The following is a 17,500-nucleotide window of genomic DNA, read 5'->3' as shown; positions in this document are numbered from 1 at the left end:
TTCGCTTTTCGTACGGGCCGTTCCGGCCCTTTTCGGACCTTTTCGGACCTTTTCGGCCCTTTCCGGCGCTATTCGGTGCTTTTCGCGTGGACGGACCCACTCGGGAACCGCGCGACCGACCGACAGACGGATGCCTTTGGACGTGCGCGCGCGCGTCCCTCGGTGCCGGGCAGACCCCGACGCCGTTCTCGCGGCCGGCCCCGCTGCAGCGACCCCTACAGGTCGCCACGGGCTATGCAAACACGGCGACCGCATAGACCCGGCGGCCGCAGGAGGACACGGGGAGACTAGGCGGCCACAGGAGGACGCGGTACACCCGGCAACCGCAGGAGGACACCGGCAGACCCGCCGGCCGGGACCGAACGCCGTCGGTCGGTCTGCCTTCCTTCGCTTTTCGTACGGGCCGTTCCGGCCCTTTTCGGACCTTTTCGGGCCTTTTCGCACCTTTCCGGCACTTTTCGGTGCTTTTCGCCTGGGCGGACCCACTCGGGAATCGCTTGACCGACCGACCGACCGACCGACGGACGCCTTTGGACATGCGCGCGCATGCGTCCTTCGGCTTCCGGGTAGACCCGGACGCCGTTCTCGGCCAGGCGTTTGCCTCTGACGTCAGAGCGACGGGCGGCCCGAGGCAACCGGGGGCCGCGGCCGCGAGCTCGCCTTCTCGAACACCCGCCTCCCCGTAGCCCGGCTACCGGCCCCTATTCGCCTGGGGCGGGTTGGGCTGGGGGGGAGCGACTTTGCACCACGCTAAGCAACTACACGTTTCGTTTTCACAGCACTGTTTTGCTTCGATATGCTTCTCCCGCCACTGCTACGCGTTGCTTTTCCTGACCCTGCTTGACTATGCTTTTCCTGATAAGGCTTTCTTTTCCTTCCGAGGCTTTCCTTCGTCTCGCATTTCTTCCCTTTGCACTGCCGACCGTACCCGGCATGAGGGCCCTGCGGTCTTTGCCCCGCAGACGCCGGGAACCGGCAGGAGGGCTGGCCGCCAGCTCCTTGCATTTGCTTCGCTTCTCTTTGTTTCTCCTTGCTTTGCTTTGCTTTGCTCTGCTCTTCCGGGCACAGTTTTGCTTTTCCTTCTCTGCGTTCCTCTGCTGTTCTCGCCCCTGCTTTGCTTTCCTTTGCCTCAGATTGCTTTGCCTCAGATTGCTTTGCTTTTTTGTTGTTGTTGTTGTTGTTTCTTTTTTTCTTCTTCTTCTTTTTTTTTTTTTTTGGTTAATATAGATACATATTCATTTTATTGCTTTGTTTTATTTTTGGACCTTTTGGCTTTGGTTTTCCTGGCCGCGCTTTGCTTTGCCTGGCCCTGCTTGTCATTTCTTTTCATTATGCCGCATTCTTTTCCCTAGCAGGGCTTTGCTTTGCCTTGCTCGGCTTTCCTCTTCATTTCTCTGCTCTCCTGTGCTGCGCTAGGCTTCCTTTGCAGACCGTCCCGACGATTTTGCCGATGAGGCGATCGGTATATTTAGGAACGCATAAATCCTCAGACACACAGCTGGGCCTCCCCGCAGCCCGGACACTGTCCCCTCGCAACTCGAGGGTGGGGGCAGCAGGCCCGGCCACCCGACATGGTCAGTTCTGTGGCCCCAGCCGTGTGGCCTGCCGCTAGGCGGTCCCCACTGCTGCCCGTCTGGGGACGGTGTTGGGTGAGGTTTTGAACGACGATCAGTAACTACATGATTCCCACAGCTACATTGGATGGAAGGCAACAATCAATAAATAAATAAATAAATAAAGATAAAACCAGGTAAAGCAAGACATGGTTCTTGCCCACTGTCACGGCGGACTATGAGGTGTCAGGGAGGCCGGGGAGCGGGCGAGCAGGGTACAGCCACCGTCCGAGTCTGGCCGCCAGCTCTACCCGGCATGAGGGCCCTGCGGTCTTTGCCCCGCAGACACTGGGAACCGGCAGGAGGGCTGGCCGCCAGCTCCTTACATTTGCTTCGCTTCTCTTTCTTTTTCCTTGCTCTGCTTTGCTTTGCTCTGCTCTTCCGGGCACACTTTTGCTTTTCCTTCTCTACTTTGGTCTGCTTTTCTTGCCCCTGCTTTGCTTTGCTTTGCCTCAGATTGCTTTGCTTTGCTTTGTTTGCTCTGTCTTTCCTGGCACTGCTTTGCTTTTCCTTGTGCTACTTCACTTTGCTTTGCTCTGCCTTGCACTGCTTTGCCTTTCCTGGACACGCTTTACTTTGCTTTTCCTGGCCCTGCTTTGCTTGTTTTTTTTTTTGCCTTTTTTTTTTTTTTTTTTTTTTTTACTTTAGATATATATTCATTGCATTGCTTTGTTTTATTTCTGGACCTTTTTACTTTGGTTTTCCTGGCCGCGCTTTGCTTTTCCTGGCCATGCTTTTTCAGGCCATGCTTTCCTTTGTCTTGCTTCGCTTTGTATTCCTGGCACCTCTTGGTTTTACTTTCTCTGCTCTGCTTTGCTTTTCCTACCCCTGCTCTGCTTTGCCTCGCCTCAAACTGCTTTCTTTACTTTGCTCTACGTTTCCTGGCACTGCTGGGACTTTCCTTGTACGAGTTTGCACTGCTTTGCTTTGCCTTGCTCTGCGTTGCCTTTCCTGACCACGCTTTTTCAGGCCACGCTTTCCTTTGTCTTGCTTCGCTTCGTATTCCTGCCACGGCTTTGCTTTACCTTCTCTGCTCTGCTTTGCTTTTCCTACCCCTGCTGTGCTTTGCCTCGCCTCAAACTGCTTTCTTTACTTTGCTCTACGTTTCCTGGCACTGCTGGGACTTTCCTTGTACGAGTTTGCACTGCTTTGCTTTGCCTTGCTCTGCGTTGCCTTTCCTGGCCATGCTTTTTCAGGCCACGCTTTCCTTTGTTTTGCTTTGCTTTGTATTCCTGGCACTGCTTTGCTTTTCCTTCTCTACGTTGCTTTCTTTTCCTAACCCTGCTGTGCTTTGCCTTGCCTCCTCAAACTGCTTTCTTTCTTTTGCTCTACATTTCCTGGCACTGCTTTGCTTTTCCTTGTGCTACTTTCCTTTCCTTTGCTCTGCCTTGCACCGCTTTGCCTTTCCTGGACACGCTTTACTTTGCTTTTCCTGGCCCTGCTTTGCTTGTTGTCTTTTTTGCCTTTTTTTTTATTTTTTTTTTTTTTTTACTTTAGATACATATTCATTGCATTGCTTTGTTTTATTTTTGGACCTTTTTGCTTTGGTTTTCCTCGCCGCGCTTTGCTTTTCCTGGCCATGCTTTTTCAGGCCACGCTTTCCTTTCTCTTGCTCTGCTTTTATTCCTGGCACCTCTTGGTTTTACTTTCTCTGCTCTGCTCTGCTTTTCCTACGCCTGCAGTGCTTTGCCTTGCCTCAAACTGCTTTCCTTACTTCGCTCTACGTTTCCTGGCAATGCTGGGACTTTCCTTGTACGAGTTTGCACTGCTTCGCTTTGCCTTGCTCTGCTTTGCCTTTCCTGGCCACGCTTTTTCAGGCCACGCTTTCCTTTGTCTTGCTCTGCTTTGTATTCCTGGCACCTCTTGGTTTTACTTTCTCTGCTCTGCTTTGCTTTTCCTACCCCTGCTCTGCTTTGCCTCGCCTCCAACTGGTTTCTTTACTTTGCTCTACGTTTCCTGGCACTGCTGGGACTTTCCTTGTACGAGTTTGCACTGCTTCGCTTTGCCTTGCTCTGCGTTGCCTTTCCTGACCATGCTTTTTCAGGCCATGCTTTCCTTTGTTTTGCTTCGCTTTGTATTCCTGCCACGGCTTTGCTTTACCTTCTCTGCTCTGCTTTGCTTTTCCTACCCCTGCTCTGCTTAGCCTCGCCTCAAACTGCTTTCTTTACTTTGCTCTACGTTTCCTGGCACTGCTGGGACTTTCCTTGTACGAGTTTGCACTGCTTTGCTTTGCCTTGCTCTGCGTTGCCTTTCCTGGCCGTGCTTTTTCCGGCCACGCTTTCCTTTGTTTTGCTTTGCTTTTTATTCCAGGCACCTCTTGGTTTTACTTTCTCTGCTCTGCTCTGCTTTTCCTAACCCTGCTGTGCTTTGCCTTGCCTCCTCAAACTGCTTTCTTTCTTTTGCTCTACATTTCCTGGCACTGCTTTGCTTTTCCTTGTGCTACTTTCCTTTGCTTTGCTCTGCCTTGCACTGCTTTGCCTTTCCTGGACACGCTTTACTTTGCTTTTCCTGGCCATGCTTTGCTTGTTTTTTTTTTTGCCCTTTTTTTTTTTTTTTTTTTTTTTACTTTAGATATATATTCATTGCATTGCTTTGTTTTATTTCTGGACCTTTTTACTTTGGTTTTCCTGGCCACGCTTTGCTTTTCCTGACCCTGCATTTTCGGGCCATGCTTTCCTTTGTCTTGCTTCGCTTTGTATTCCTGGCACCTCTTGGTTTTACTTTCTCTGCTCTGCTTTGCTTTTCCTACCCCTGCTGTGCTTTGCCTCGCCTCAAACTGCTTTCGTTACTTTGCTCTACGTTTCCTGGCACTGCTGGGACTTTCCTTGTACAAGTTTGCACTGCTTCGCTTTGCCTTGCTCTGCGTTGCCTTTCCTGACCATGCTTTTTCAGGCCATGCTTTCCTTTGTTTTCCTTTGCTTCGTATTCCTGGCGCTTCTTGGTTTTACCTACTCTGCTCTGCTTTGCTTTTCCTACCCCTGCTCTGCTTAGCCTCGCCTCCAACTGCTTTCTTTACTTTGCTCTACGTTTCCTGGCACTGCTGGGACTTTCCTTGTACAAGTTTGCACTGCTTTGCTTTGCCTTGCTCGGCTTTCCTCTTCATTGCTCTGCTGTCCTGTGTTGCTCTAGGCTTCCTTTGCAGACCGTCCCGACGATTTTGCCAATGAGGCTATCGGTATATTTAGGAACGCATAAACCCTCAGACACACAGCTGGGCCTCCCCGCAGCCCGGACACTGTCCCCTCGCAACTCGAGGGTGGGGGCAGCAGGCCCGGCCACCCGACATGGTCAGTTCTGTGGCCCCAGCCGTGTGGCCTGCCGCTAGGCGGTCCCCACTGCTCCCCGTCTGGGGACGGTGTTGGGTGAGGTTTTGAACGACGATCAGTAACTAGATGATTCCCACAACTACAGTGGATGGAAGGCAACAATCAATAAATAAATAAATAAATAAATAAAGATAAAACCAGGTAAAGCAAGACATGGTTCTTGCCCACTGTCACGGCGGACTATGAGGTGTCAGGGAGGCCGGGGAGCGGGCGAGCAGGGTACAGCCACCGTCCGAGTCTGGCCGCCAGCTCTACCCGGCATGAGGGCCCTGCGGTCTTTGCCCCGCAGACACTGGGAACCGGCAGGAGGGCTGGCCGCCAGCTCCTTACATTTGCTTCGCTTCTCTTTCTTTTTCCTTGCTCTGCTTTGCTTTGCTCTGCTCTGCTCTTCCGGGCACACTTTTGCTTTTCCTTCTCTACTTTCCTCTGCTGTTCTTGCCCCTGCTTTGCTCTGCTTTGCCTCAGATTGCTTTGCTTTGCTTTGTTTGCTTTGTCTTTCCTGGCAATGCTTTGCTTTTCCTCGTGCTACTTTGCTTTGCTTTGCTTTGCCTTGCTCTGCTTTGCCTCCACTGGCCATGTTTTCTTTTGCTTTTTCAGGCCACGCTTTCTTTTGTCTTGCTTTGCTTCGCTTCGTATTCCTGGCACCTCTTGGTTTTACCTTCTCTGCTCTGCTTTGCTTTTCCTACCCCTGCTGTGCTTTGCCTTGCCTCAAACTGCTTTCTTTACTTTGCTCTACGTTTCCTGGCACTGCTGGGACTTTCCTTGTACGAGTTCGCACTGCTTTGCTTTGCCTTGCTCTGCTTTGCCTTTCCTGGCCATGCTTTTTCAGGCCATGCTTTCCTTTGTTTTGCTTTGCTTTGTATTCCTGGCACTGCTTTCCTTTTCCTTCTCTACGTTGCTTTCTTTTCCTACCCCTGCTGTGCTTTGCCTTGCCTCCTCAAACTGCTTTCTTTCTTTTGCTCTACATTTCCTGGCACTGCTTTGCTTTTCCTTGTGCTACTTTCCTTTCCTTTGCTCTGCCTTGCACCGCTTTGCCTTTCCTGGACACGCTTTACTTTGCTTTTCCTGGCCCTGCTTTGCTTGTTGGTTTTTTTTGCCTTTTTTTTTTATTTTTTATTTTTTTTTTTTACTTTAGATACATATTCATTGCATTGCTTTGTTTTATTTTTGGACCTTTTGGCTTTGGTTTTCCTCGCCGCGCTTTGCTTCTCCTGGCCATGATTTTTCAGGCCACGCTTTCCTTTGTCTTGCTCTGCTTTTATTCCTGGCACATCTTGGTTTTACTTTCTCTGCTCTGCTTTGCTTTTCCTACCCCTGCTGTGCTTTGCCTCGCCTCAAACTGCTTTCTTTACTTTGCTCTACGGTTCCTGGCACTGCTGGGACATTCCTTGTACCAGTTTGCACTGCTTTGCTTTGCCTTGCTCGGCTTTCCTCTTCATTTCTCTGCTCTCCTGTGCTGCGCTAGGCTTCCTTTGCAGACCGTCCCGACGATTTTGCCGATGAGGCGATCGGTATATTTAGGAACGCATAAACCCTCAGACACACAGCTGGGCCTCCCCGCAGCCCGGACACTGTCCCCTCGCAACTCGAGGGTGGGGGCACCAGGCCCGGCCACCCGACATGGTCAGTTCTGTGGCCCCAGCCGTGTGGCCTGCCGCTAGGCGGGCCCCACTGCTATTCGTCTGGGGACGGCGTTGGGTGAGGTTTTCAACGACGGTAAGTAACTACATGATTCCCACAACTACATTGGATGGAAGGCAACAATAAATAAATAAATAAATAAATAAATAAATAAATAAAGATAAAACCAGGTAAAGCAAGACATGCTTCTTGCCCGCTGTCACGGCGGACTATGAGGTGTCAGGGAGGCCGGGGAGCGGGCGAGCAGGGTACAGCCACCGTCCGAGTCTGGCCGCCAGCTCTACCCGGCATGAGGGCCCTGCGGTCTTTGCCCCGCAGACACTGGGAACCGGCAGGAGGGCTGGCCGCCAGCTCCTTCCATTTGCTTCGCTTCTCTTTCTTTTTCCTTGCTCTGCTTTGCTCTGCTCTGCTCTGCTCTTCCGGGCACACTTTTGCTTTTCCTTCTCTACTTTCCTCTGCTGTTCCTGCCCCTGCTTTGCTCTGCTTTGCCTCAGATTGCTTTGCTTTGCTTTGTTTGCTTTGTCTTTCCTGGCAATGCTTTGCTTTTCCTCGTGCTACTTCGCTTTGCTTTGCTTTGCTTTGCCTTGCTCTAGTTTACCTCCAATGGCCATGTTTTCTTTTGCTTTTTCAGGCCACGCTTTCCTTTGTTTTGCTTTGCTTTGTATTCCTGCCACGGCTTTGCTTTACCTTCTCTGCTCTGCTTTGCTTTTCCTACCCCTGCTCTGCTTTGCCTTGCCTCCTCAAACTGCTTTCGTTACTTTGCTCTACCTTTCCTGGCACTGCTGGGACTTTCCTTGTACGAGTTTGCACTGCTTTGCTTTGCCTTGCTCGGCTTTCCTCTTCATTGCTCTGCTGTCCTGTGTTGCGCTAGGCTTCCTTTGCAGACTGTCCCGCCAATTTTGCCAATGGGGCTATCGGTATATTTAGGAACGCATAAACCCTCAGACACACAGCTGGGCCTCCCCGCAGCCCGGACACTGTCCCCTCGCAACTCGAGGGTGGGGGCAGCAGGCCCGGCCACCCGACATGGTCAGTCCTGTGGCCCCAGCCGTGTGGCCTGCCGCTAGGCGGTCCCCACTGCTCCCCGTCTGGGGACGGTGTTGGGTGAGGTTTTGAACGACGATCAGTAACTACATGATTCCCACAACTACAGTGGATGGAAGGCAAGAATAAATAAATAAATAAATGCAGGGAAAAAAAAAAAAAAAACAGGTAAAGCAAGACATGGTTCTTGCCCGCTGTCACGGCGGACTATGAGGGTTCAGGGAGGCCGGGGAGCGGGCGAGCAGGGTACAGCCACCGTCCGAGTCTGGCCGCCAGCTCTACCCGGCATGAGGACCCTGCGGTCTTTGCCCCGCAGACACTGGGAACCGGCAGGAGGGCTGGCCGCCAGCTCCTTACATTTGCTTCGCTTCTCTTTCTTTTTCCTTGCTCTGCTTTGCTTTGCTCTGCTCTTCCGGGCACACTTTTGGTTTTCCTTCTCTCCTTTCCTCTGCTGTTCTTGCCCCTGCTTTGCTTTGCTTTGCCTCAGATTGCTTTGCTTTGCTTTGTTTGCTTTGTCTTTCCTGGCAATCCTTTGCTTTTCCTCGTGCTACTTTGCTTCGCTTTCCTTTGCCTTGCTCTGCTTTTCTGGCCGTGCTTTGTTTGGTTTTGCTTTACTTTGCCTTCCCTCTTTGACACTGTTTTAGTTTTCCTCGTGCTGCCTTGCTTGCCCTTTCTCTGCTTTGCCTTCCCTGCGCATGCTTTCTTTTGCTTTTTCAGGCCACGCTTTCCTTTGTTTAGCTTTGCTTTGTATTCCTGGCACTGCTTCTCTTTTCCTTCTCTACGTTGCTTTGTTTTCCTACCCCCGCTGTGCTTCGCCTTGCCTCAATTTCTTTCTTTCCTTTGCTCTACCTTTCCTGGCCCTGCTTTGTTTTTGCTTGTGCTACTTTGCTCTGCTTTGCTTTGCCTTACTGTCATTTGCCTTTCCTGGCCATGCTTTGCTTTGCTTTTCTTACCCCTGCTTTTCTTTCCTTTTCTGGCCCTGCTTTGTTTTACTTTGCTTCACTTTGCCTTGAATTCCAGACAGTGCTTTGCTTTGTCTTGTGCTGCTTTGCTTTGTTTTGCATTGCTGTGCTTTGCATTCCCTGGCCCTCATTTTTGTTTTTCTTCCCCCTCCCCCCCCCCCCCCAACCCCCCCCCCACCGCCCCCCCCCCCCCCCCCCCGGCCATGCTTTCCTTTGTTTTGCTTTGCTTTGTGTTCCTGGCTCTGCTATGCATTTCTTTGTGCTCTTTTGCTCTGCTTTGCTTTGCCTTGCTCTGCTTTGCCTTTCCTGGCCATGCTTTGCTTTGCTTTTTCTGGCCCTGCTTTGCTTTGTTGTTTTTTTTTTTCTTGTTTTTTTTTTTTTTTTTTACCTTCTTTCCTTTGTTTTTTTCTGGCCGTGCTTTGCTTTTCCTTATGCCACTTTCTTTTCCCTAGCGGGGCTTTGCTTTGCCTTGCTCTGCTTTCCTCCGCATTGCTCTGCTCTGCTCTGCTTTGCTGCGCTAGGCTTCTTTTGCAGACCGTCCCACCGATTTTGCCGACGAGTCGATCGGTGTATTTAGGAACACGTAAACTCTCAGACGCACACCTTGACCTCCCCCCACCTCGGCGACTGTCCCCTCGGAACTGGCGGACGAGGGGACAGGGATCTGGCCACCGGGCCGGGTCTACTCTGTGGCCCCCGCTGTCCGGCGAGCCGCCAGGTGGGCCCCGTTGCTATTCGTCTGGGGAGGGTGGGGGTTGCGAACGACGCTAAGTAACTACGTGATTGCTAAAAGTAAAGGGGGAAACTGACAACGATTATTATTATTATTACTACTACTGTTTTTATTATGTTTTCGTTATATATATATTTACTCTTATTTAGTACTTTCTTTTGTAATAACTTTTAAGTAGTATATGTAATATTAAATATCTATCGATCGTTTATGTAACGATAAAAAGCTAAAGCAAACCGGCCGGGCAGCCAGCCACACCGAGTCGCACAGGTGGCGAGCTGCTCGTGACCGAGCGGGAGCCTCTTATGTCAGAGCGACCGGCGGCCGGAAGCAACCGGGGGCCGCTGCCACACCCTCGCCTTCTTGAACGCCCGCCTCCCCGTAACCCGGCAACGGGCCCCTTCCTATTCGTCTGGGGCGGGTGGGGGCTGCGATTTCGGACGACACTAAGGAACTACACGTTTCGTATTCACAGCACTGTTTTTCTTTGCTTTGCTTTTCCTGGCCCTGCTTGACTTTTCTTTGCCCGATAAGGCTTTCTTTTTCCTCGCAGGGTTTGCTTTGCTTTGCCTTGCTCTGCTTTGCCTTCCCTGGCCCTGCTACGTTTTGCTTCTTCCGGCCACGCTTTCCTTTGCTTAGCTTTGCTTCGTATTCCTGGCGCAGCTTTGCTTTTTCTTCTCTGCTTTGCTTTGCTTCTCCTACCCCTGCTGTGCTTCGCCTCGCCTCAAAGTCCTTTGCTTTGCCTTTCCTGGCCCTGCTTTGCTTTTCCTTGTGCTACTTTGCTTTGCCTTGGTCTGCTTTGCTTTTCCTTGCCGTGCTTTGTTTTGTTTTGCTCTGCTTTGTATTCACCGCATCGCCTTGCTTTTCTTGGCCCTGCATTTTTTTTTATTTTTATTTTTCTCTGTCCCTCTTCGTTTAGCTTTCCCTGGACCTGCTTTGCTTTGCTTTGCGTTCGCGGCACCTCTTTTCTTTTCCTGGACCTCCTTTGCTTGGGTTTTTCTCGCCCTTCTTTGTTTTGCTTTTCCCGGCCCTGCCTTGCTTTGTTTGGCTTTATTTCGTATTCATGACGCCGCTTTTCTTTTCCTGGACCTCCTTTGCTTGGGTTTTTCTCGCCCTTCTTTGTTTTGATTTCCTGGCCCTGCTTTGCTTTGTTTTTACTGACCCCGATTCCTTTTGCTTTTCCTGGCCCTGCTTGACTTTTCTTTGCCCGATAAGGCTTTCTTTTTCCTTGCAGGGTTTGCTTTGCTTTGCCTTGCTCTGCTTTGCCTTCCCTGGCCCTGCTACGTTTCGCTTCTTCCGGCCACGCTTTCCTTTGCTTAGCTTTGCTTCGTATTCCTGGCGCAGCTTTGCTTTTTCTTCTCTGCTTTGCTTTGCTTCTCCTACCCCTGCTGTGCTTCGCCTCGCCTCAAAGTCCTTTGCTTTGCCTTTCCTGGCCCTGCTTTGCTTTTCCTTGTGCTACTTTGCTCTGCTTTGCTTTGCCTTACTGTCATTTGCCTTTCCTGGCCATGCTTTGCTTTGCTTTTCTTACCCCTGCTTTTCTTTCCTTTTCTGGCCCTGCTTTGTTTTACTTTGCTTCACTTTGCCTTGAATTCCAGACAGTGCTTTGCTTTGTCTTGTGCTGCTTTGCTTTGTTTTGCATTGCTGTGCTTTGCATTCCCTGGCCCTCTTTTTTTTTTTCTTTCTTCGCCCCCCCCGCTTCTCCCCGCGCCCCCCCCCCCCCCCCCCCCCCCCCCCCCCCCCCCCGGCCATGCCTTCCTTTCTTTTGCTTTGCTTTGTGTTCCTGGCTCTGCTATGCATTTCTTTGTGCTGCTTTGCTCTGCTTTGCTTTGCCTTGCTCTGCATTCCCTGGCCCTCATTTTTTTTTTTTTCTCCCCCCCCCACCCCGGCCATGCCTTCCTTTGTTTGCTTTGCTTTGTGTTCCTGGCTCTGCTATGTATTTCTTTGTGCTGCTTTGCTCTGCTTTGCCTTTCCTGGCCATGCTTTGCTTTGCTTTTTCTGGCCCTACTTTGCTTTGTTTTTTTTTGTTTGTTTGTTTGTTTGTTGTTTTTTGTTTTTTTTTTTTTTTTTTTACCCTTTTTCCTTTGTTTTTTCTGGCCGTGCTTTGCTTTTCCTTATGCCACTTTCTTTTCCCTAGCGGGGCTTTGCTTTGCCTTGCTCTGCTTTCCTCCGCATTGCTCTGCTCTGCTCTGCTTTGCTGCTCTAGGCTCCTTTTGCAGACCGTCCCACCGATTTTGCCGACGAGTCGATCGGTGTATTTAGAAACACGTAAACCCTCAGACGCACACCTTGACCTCCCCCCACCTCGGCGACTGTCCCCTCGGAACTGGCGGACGAGGGGACAGGGATCTGGCCACCGGGCCGGGTCTATTCTGTGGCCCCCGCTGTCCGGCGAGCCGCCAGGTGGGCCCCGTTGCTATTCGTCTGGGGAGGGTGGGGGTTGCGAACGACGCTAAGTAACTACTCGATTCCTAAAAGTAAAGGGGGAAACAGACAACGATTATTATTATTATTACTACTACTCTTTTTATTATGTTTTCGTTATATATATATTTACTCTTATTTAGTACTTTCTTTTGTAATAACTTTTAAGTAGTATACGTAATATTAAATATCTATCGATCGTTTATGTAACGATAAAAAGCTAAAGCAAACCGGCCGGGCAGCCAGCCACACCGAGTCGCACAGGTGGCGAGCTGCTCGTGACCGAGCGGGAGCCTCTTATGTCAGAGCGGCCGGCGGCCGGAAGCAACCGGGGGCCGCTGCCACACCCTCGCCTTCTTGAACGCCCGCCTCCCCGTAACCCGGCAACGGGCCCCTCCCTATTCGTCTGGGGCGGGTGGGGGCTGCGATTTCGAACGACACTAAGGAACTACACGTTTCGTATTCACAGCACTGTTTTTCTTTGCTTTGCTTTTCCTGGCCCTGCTTTGCTTTGCTTTGCATTCGTGGCACCGCTTTGTTTTTCCCGGCCCTGTTTTGCTTTGTTTTTACTGACCCCGATTCCTTTTGCTTTTCCTGGCCCTGCTTGACTTTTCTTTGCCCGATAAGGCTTTCTTTTTCCTCGCAGGGTTTGCTTTGCTTTGCCTTGCTCTGCTTTGCCTTCCCTGGCCCTGCTACGTTTTGCTTCTTCCGGCCACGCTTTCCTTTGCTTAGCTTTGCTTCGTATTCCTGGCGCCGCTTTGCTTTTTCTTCTCTGCTTTGCTTTGCTTCTCCTACCCCTGCTGTGCTTCGCCTCGCCTCAAAGTCCTTTGCTTTGCCTTTCCTGGCCCTGCTTTGCTTTTCCTCGCGCTACTTTGCTTTGCCTTGGTCTGCTTTGCTTTTCCTTGCCGTGCTTTGTTTTGGTTTGCTCTGCTTTGTATTCACCGCATCGCCTTGCTTTCCTTGGCCCTGCATTTTTTTTTTATTTTTTTTTTTCTCTGTCCCTCTTTGTTTAGCTTTCCCTGGACCTGCTTTGCTTTGCTTTGCGTTCCCGGCACCTCTTTTCTTTTCCTGGACCTCCTTTGCTTGGGTTTTTCTCGCCCTTCTTTGTTTTGCTTTTCCCGGCCCTGCCTTGCTTTGTTTGGCTTTATTTCGTATTCATGACGCCGCTTTTCTTTTCCTGGACCTCCTTTGCTTGGGTTTTTCTCGCCCTTCTTTGTTTTGATTTCCTGGCCCTGCTTTGCTTTGTTTTTACTGACCCCGATTCCTTTTGCTTTTCCTGGCCCTGCTTGACTTTTCTTTGCCCGATAAGGCTTTCTTTTTCCTTGCAGGGTCTGCTTTGCTTTGCCTTGCTCTGCTTTGCCTTCCCTGGCCCTGCTACGTTTTGCTTCTTCCGGCCACGCTTTCCTTTGCTTAGCTTTGCTTCGTATTCCTGGCGCCGCTTTGCTTTTTCTTCTCTGCTTTGCTTTGCTTCTCCTACCCCTGCTGTGCTTCGCCTCGCCTCAAAGTCCTTTGCTTTGCCTTTCCTGGCCCTGCTTTGTTTTTCCTTGTGCTACTTTGCTCTGCTTTGCTTTGCCTTACTGTCATTTGCCTTTCCTGGCCATGCTTTGCTTTGCTTTTCTTACCCCTGCTTTTCTTTCCTTTTCTGGCCCTGCTTTGTTTTACTTTGCTTCACTTTGCCTTGAATTCCAGACAGTGCTTTGCTTTGTCTTGTGCTGCTTTGCTTTGTTTTGCATTGCTGTGCTTTGCATTCCCTGGCCCTCTTTTTTTTTTTCTTTCTTCGCCCCCCCCCCTTCTCCCCCCGCCCCCCCCCCCCCCCCCCCCCCCCCCCCCCCCGGCCATGCCTTCCTTTGTTTTGCTTTGCTTTGTGTTCCTGGCTCTGCTATGCATTTCTTTGTGCTGCTTTGCTCTGCTTTGCTTTGCCTTGCTCTGCATTCCCTGGCCCTCATTTTTTTTTTTTTTCTCCCCCCCCCACCCCGGCCATGCCTTCCTTTGTTTGCTTTGCTTTGTGTTCCTGGCTCTGCTATGTATTTCTTTGTGCTGCTTTGCTCTGCTTTGCCTTTCCTGGCCATGCTTTGCTTTGCTTTTTCTGGCCCTACTTTGCTTTGTTTTTTTTGTTTGTTTGTTTGTTTGTTGTTTTTTGGTTTTTGTTTTTTTTTTTACCCTTTTTCCTTTGTTTTTTCTGGCCGTGCTTTGCTTTTCCTTATGCCACTTTCTTTTCCCTAGCGGGGCTTTGCTTTGCCTTGCTCTGCTTTCCTCCGCATTGCTCTGCTCTGCTCTGCTTTGCTGCTCTAGGCTTCTTTTGCAGACCGTCCCACCGATTTTGCCGACGAGTCGATCGGTGTATTTAGAAACACGTAAACCCTCAGACGCACACCTTGACCTCCCCCCACCTCGGCGACTGTCCCCTCGGAACTGGCGGACGAGGGGACAGGGATCTGGCCACCGGGCCGGGTCTATTCTGTGGCCCCCGCTGTCCGGCGAGCCGCCACGTGGGCCCCGTTGCTATTCGTCTGGGGAGGGTGGGGGTTGCGAACGACGCTAAGTAACTACTCGATTCCTAAAAGTAAAGGGGGAAACTGACAACGATTATTATTACTACTACTCTTTTTATTATGTTTTCGTTATATATATATTTACTCTTATTTAGTACTTTCTTTTGTAATAACTTTTAAGTAGTATATGTAATATTAAATATCTATCGATCGTTTATGTAACGATAAAAAGCTAAAGCAAACCGGCCGGGCAGCCAGCCACACCGAGTCGCACAGGTGGCGAGCTGCTCGTGACCGAGCGGGAGCCTCTTATGTCAGAGCGGCCGGCGGCCAGAAGCAACCGGGGGCCGCTGCCACACCCTCGCCTTCTTGAACGCCCGCCTCCCCGTTACCCGGCAACGGGCCCCTTCCTATTCGTCTGGGGTGGGTGGGGGGTGCGATTTCGAACGACACTAAGGAACTACACGTTTCGTATTCACAGCACTGTTTTTCTTTGCTTTGCTTTTCCTGGCCCTGCTTTGCTTTGCTTTGCATTCGTGGCACCGCTTTGTTTTTCCCGGCCCTGTTTTGCTTTGTTTTTACTGACCCCGATTCCTTTTGCTTTTCCTGGCCCTGCTTGACTTTTCTTTGCCCGATAAGGCTTTCTTTTTCCTCGCAGGGTTTGCTTTGCTTTGCCTTGCTCTGCTTTGCCTTCCCTGGCCCTGCTACGTTTTGCTTCTTCCGGCCACGCTTTCCTTTGCTTAGCTTTGCTTCGTATTCCTGGCGCAGCTTTGCTTTTTCTTCTCTGCTTTGCTTTGCTTCTCCTACCCCTGCTGTGCTTCGCCTCGCCTCAAAGTCCTTTGCTTTGCCTTTCCTGGCCCTGCTTTGCTTTTCCTCGCGCTACTTTGCTTTGCCTTGGTCTGCTTTGCTTTTCCTTGCCGTGCTTTGTTTTGGTTTGCTCTGCTTTGTATTCACCGCATCGCCTTGCTTTCCTTGGCCCTGCATTTTTTTTTTTTTTTTTTTTTCTCTGTCCCTCTTTGTTTAGCTTTCCCTGGACCTGCTTTGCTTTGCTTTGCGTTCCCGGCACCTCTTTTGCTTTTCGCGGACCTCCTTTGCTTGGGTTTTTCTCGCCCTTCTTTGTTTTGCTTTTCCCGGCCCTGCCTTGCTTTGTTTGGCTTTATTTCGTATTCACGACGCCGCTTTTCTTTTCCTGGACCTCCTTTGCTTGGGTTTTTCTCGCCCTTCTTTGTTTTGCTTTTCCCGGCCCTGCTTTGCTCTGTTTGGCTTTACTTTGTGTTCACGACGCCGCTTTTCTTTTCCTGGACCTCCTTTGCTTTGGTTTTTCTCGCCCCCTGCTTCGTTTTGCTTTTCCTGGCCCTCCTTGACTTTGCTTTTCTTCGTTCCGCTTTCTTTCCCCTAGCGGGGCTTTGCTCTGTCTCGCTCCGCTTTCCTCTGCAACGCTCTGCTCTGCTTTGCTGCGCTAGGCTTCCTTTGCGGACCGTCCCGCCGATTTTGCCGACGAGTCGATCGGTGTGTATTTACGAACGCATAAACCCTCGGACGACGCGCACCTTGGCCTCCCCGTAGCCCGGCGACTGTCCCCTCGGAACCGGAGGGTGGGGGCGGGAGGGCTGGCCACCCGGCACCGTCTGTTCCGCATCCCCCGCCGCTCTCCGGCGAGCGCGAGCCTCCAGGTGGGTCCCGCTGCTGCTATTCGGCTGGGAACGGTGTCGGGTGAGGTTTTCGAGGACGCTAAGCGACATCACGCGATTCCCCAAAGGACAAAAACTACCGCTTTGCTTTTCCCCTGTGCTGCTTTGCTTTGTTTTGCCTTGCTCTGCTTTGTCTTCCCTGGCCCTGTTTTGCTTTGCTTCTCCTGGCCCTTCTTTGCTTTGCTTCCCTTTGTCGCGCTTTGCTTCGCTTCGCTTCGCTTTGCTTTCCTTTTCCTCGCTTTGCTTTTCCTCGCTCTTCTCCGCTTTGCTTTCCCTGCGCTTGCTTCCATTTGCTTTCCTTAGCGCTGCTTATTTTGATTCGGTTTGTATCGCCGGCACCCATTTCCTTTGCTTTGCAGTGCTTTGCTCTTCCTACTCTGCTTTGCTTTTTTTCCTGGCGCTGTTTTTTCCTTTGCCGTTCCCTAGGCCTGATTTGCCACAAGGTTTTTCCTCGTAGAGCTTTGGTTTTTTTTTTTTTTTTGCCTCGCTTTGCACCGCTCTGCTCCGCTTCGCCGTGCTAGCTAGCCCTTCTTTTGCGGACCGTCCCACCGATTTTGCCGATCGATGCGTTTACGCACACGTGAACGCTAGGTCACCTAATTTGGCCTCCCCGCAGCCCGCCAACCGTGCCTTTGGAGCTGGCGGGTGGGGGCGTGGGGGTCGGCCACCCAGCCGAGTCTATTCCACGACCCCTGCCGCCTGGCGAGCCGCCAGGTGAGCTCCGCTGCTGTTCGCCTGGGGGGGGGGGGGGGGGGGGGGGGGGGGGGGGGGGGGGGCGAGGTTTCGAAAGACGGTAAGTAATTCCTAAAGCCGCAGCGGAAAACAGGCAACATTAAGAATAATAATAATTATGACTATTATTATTATTATTATTATTATTATTATTATTAAATAATGGTGAAAATAATAATAATAATGATAATAATAATAATAATAATAAATAATAATGAGTAATAATAATAATAAATAATAATAATAAAATAATAAAAAATAACAACAACAACAACAACAACAACAACAACAATAATAATATTTATTTTCAAAAACAGCTAAAGCAATCCGGCCAGGCAAGGTCGAAGTCGCGAACGCGCGCCTCGCTCCGACGGGGGCCGCCAGGTGTACCCGCGCCCCCCCCCCCCAGCCTCGTTAGGGAGGCCAGGTCTACCCACCGCTCGGAAAGGACCGAGCACACTCGCCGTCGAGGAGGTCGCGAACGGGGCTGACGCGCGCCTCGCTCCGAAGGGGGCCGACAGGTCTACCCGCGCCCCCCCCAGCCTCGTTAGGGAGGCCAGGTCTACCCGACGCTCGGAAAGGACCGAGCGCAACCGCCGTCGAGGAGGTCGCGAACGGGGACGCGCGCCTTGCTCCGACCGAGGGGGGCCGACAGGTCTACCCGCGCCCCCCCCCGCGTGGTTAGGGAGGCCAGGTCTACCCGCCGCCCGGAACCGATCGGGCGCGCACGCCCTGCGAGACGCGGACGCGCGCCTCGCTCCGACGGGGGCCGCCAGGTCTACCCGCGCCCCCGCCAGCCTCGTTAGGGAGGCCAGGTCTACCCGCCGCTCGGAAAGGACCGAGCG

The sequence above is a fragment of the Anser cygnoides genome, unplaced genomic scaffold, assembly GCF_040182565.1.
Source record: "Anser cygnoides isolate HZ-2024a breed goose unplaced genomic scaffold, Taihu_goose_T2T_genome scaffold_47_1, whole genome shotgun sequence".
Lineage (NCBI taxonomy): Eukaryota > Metazoa > Chordata > Aves > Anseriformes > Anatidae > Anser > Anser cygnoides.
Note: the sequence above shows the minus strand (reverse complement) of the source record.